This window comes from Arachis stenosperma, chromosome 9, assembly GCF_014773155.1.
Source record: "Arachis stenosperma cultivar V10309 chromosome 9, arast.V10309.gnm1.PFL2, whole genome shotgun sequence".
In the NCBI taxonomy this organism is placed as follows: domain Eukaryota; kingdom Viridiplantae; phylum Streptophyta; class Magnoliopsida; order Fabales; family Fabaceae; genus Arachis; species Arachis stenosperma.
Window position 1 is genome coordinate 132148148 of NC_080385.1, and position 3206 is coordinate 132151353.

A 3206-nucleotide genomic window follows, 5' to 3' on the forward strand; every position below is an offset into this window, starting at 1 on the left:
TGACTTGTTGAGTCAATATCTTGTTCTGAGCCAAAATGGCATTCAGAGCATCAATCTCAAGAACTCCTTTCTTCTGACTTGTCCCATTGTTCACAGGATTCCTTTCAGAAGTGTACATGAATTGGTTATTTGCAACCATTTCAATGAGTTCTTGAGCCTCTGTAGGCGTCTTCTTCAGATGAAGAGATCCTCCAGCAGAGCTATCCAAAGATATCTTGGATAGTTCAGAGAGACCATCATAGAAAATACCTATGATGCTCCATTCAGAAAGCATGTCAGAAGGACATTTTCTGATCAATTGTTTGTATCTTTCCCAAGCTTCATAGAGGGATTCTCCATCCTTCTGTCTGAAGGTTTGGACTTCCACTCTAAGCTTGCTCAATTTTTGAGGTGGAAAGAACTTTGCCAAGAAGGCATTGACTAGCTTTTCCCAAGAGTCCAGGCTTTCTTTAGGTTGAGAGTCCAACCATATTCTAGCTCTGTCTCTTACAGCAAAAGGGAATAGCATCAGTCTGTAGACCTCAGGGTCAACCCCATTAGTCTTGACTGTGTCACAGATTTACAAGAACTCAGCTAAAAACTGATGAGGATCTTCCAATGGAAGTCCATGGAACTTGCAATTCTGTTGCATTTGAGAAACTAATTGAGGCTTAAGCTCAAAGTTGTTTGCTCCAATGGCAGGGATAGAGATGCTTCTCCCATAGAAGTTGGGAGTAGGTGCAGTAAAGTCACCCAGCACCTTCCTTGCATTGTTTGCATTGTTGTTGTTTTCGGCTGCCATGTGTTCTTCTTCTTTGAAGAATTCGGTCAGGTCCTCTACAGAGAGTTGTGCCTTAGCTTCTCTTAGCTTTCGCTTCAAGGTCCTTTCAGGTTCAGGGTCAGCTTCAACAAGAATGCCTTTGTCTCTGCTCCTGCTCATATGAAAGAGAAGAGAACAAGAGAATATGGAATCCTCTATGTCACAGTATAGAGATTCCTTGAGGTGTCAGAGGAAAAGAAAAATGGAAGACAGAGGTAGAAAATTCGAACTTATCAAAGAAGATGGAGTTCGAATTTTGCATTAAGGAATAGTGTTAGTCCATAAATAGAAGGATGTGAGAAGAAAGGAAGTAATTTTCGAAAATTAAGTAAAAGATTTTAAAAACATTTTGAAAAACTCTAATTAATTTTCGAAAATAAAAGTGGGGAAGAAATCAAGTGATTTTTTTGAAAAAGATTTTGAAATTAGAAATCAAAAAGATTTGATTGAAAACTATTTTGAAAAAGATGTGGTTAAGAAGATATGATTGGTTTTAAAAAGATGTGATTGAAAAGATATGATTTGAAAACAATTTTAAAAAAAAAAGATTTGATTTTAAAAAATTAATGACTTGCCTAACAAGAAAAGATATGATTCAAACATTAAACCTTCCTCAACAGAAAAGGCAACATACTTGAAATGTTCAATCAAATCATTAATTGTTAGTAAGTATCTTTGAAAAAGGAAAGAAATTGATTTTGAAAACATTTGATTGAAAAGATTTGATTTGAAAAAGATTTGATTTTGAAAAACTTTGAAAACTTGAAAAAAATTGATTTTGAAAACAAAATCCTCCCCCTTGTGCCATCCTGGCGTTAAACGCCCAGAATGGTGCACATTCTGGCGTTTAACGCCCAAAACTCTACCCTTTTGGGCGTTAAACGCCCAGCCAGGTACCTGGCTGGCGTTTAAACGCCAGTCTGTCTTCTTCATTGGGCATTTTTGAATGCCCAGCTTTTTCTGTATAATTCCTCTGCAGTATGTTCTGAATCTTTAATTCTCTGTATTATTGACTTGAAAGGACACAAATTAAAAATATTTTTGGATTTTTAATAATGAGGAATAATCAAAATGCAACTAAAATCAAATAACAATGCATGCAAGACACCAAACTTAGCAGTTTGTATACTATTGACACTAACAAAATGAGAATGCACATAAGAAATAACAAAACACTCAAGTCAATAGAATTCAAAGATCAAAACAAGGAAATCATCAAGAACAACTTGAAGATAAATGAAGACACATGCATAAATTTGAAAAATGCAAGAAGAACAGAAACATGCAATTGACACCAAACTTAAAATGAGACACTAGACTTAAACAAGAAATATTTTTTTGTTTTTATGATTTTGTAATTTTTTTGGATTTTTCGAAAATTAAGTGGAAGAAGAAAATAAAGGTATCAAAATTCTTAATGAGAATTCCAGGAATCATGCAATGTTAGTCTAAAGCTTTAGTCTAAAGGAATTAGACATAGCTAGCCAAGCTTCAGCAGGACATTGCATTCAAGAGCTAAATTGATGAGGATCAATCAGCTTTGGTGATGATAAGAACATCACCTTGAAACACTAGAATTCATTCTTAAGAACTCTGAAAAAAAAATACCTAATCTAAGCAACAAGATGAACCGTCAGTTGTCCATACTCGAACAATCCCCGGCAACGGCGCCAAAAACTTGGTGCGCGAAATTGTGATTCACTACACAACTTTGCACAACTAACCAGCAAGTGCACTGGGTCGTCCAAGTAATACCTTACGTGAGTAAGGGTCGATCCCACGGAGATTGTTGGTATGAAGCAAGCTATGGTCACCTTGTAAATCTCAGTCAGGCAGACTCAAATGGGTATAGATGATGAATAAAACATAAAGATAAAGATAGAGATACTTATGTATATCATTGGTAAGAACTTCAGATAAGCGTATGAAGATGCTTTCCCTTCCGTCTCTCTGCTTTCCTACTGTCTTCATCCAATCCTTCTTACTCCTTTCCATGGCAAGCTTATGCAAGGGTTTCACCGTTGTCAGTGGCTACCTCCCATCCTCTCAGTGAAAATGTTCCTATGCTCTGTCACAGCATATGGCTAATCAGCTGTCGGTTCTCGGTCAGGCCGGAATAGAATCCAGTGATTCTTTTGCGTCTGTCACTAACGCCCCGCCTGATAGGAGTTTGAAGCACGTCACAGTCATTCAGTCATTGAATCCTACTCAGAATACCACAGACAAGGTTAGACCTTCCGGATTCTCTTGAATGCTGCCATCAGTTCTCGTCTATACCACGAAGACTCTGATCTCACGGAATGGCTGGCTCGTTTGTCAGGCGAGCACTCGGTTGTCAGGCGATCAACCATGCATCGTGTATCAGGAATCCAAGAGATAAACACTAGAGCCTCATATTCTTGTAGAA

At 37.5% G+C, this 3206-nt stretch overlaps 1 non-coding gene across 1 annotated transcript; it reads left to right on the forward strand.

Annotated features, from left to right (window-relative positions):
* The first annotated feature begins 268 nt into the window (after positions 1-268).
* On the forward strand, positions 269-376 carry LOC130953900 (small nucleolar RNA R71). The gene has a single exon (XR_009076061.1). It is a non-coding gene; the product is annotated as a small nucleolar RNA R71 (small nucleolar RNA).
* The last annotated feature ends 2830 nt before the right edge of the window (positions 377-3206 follow it).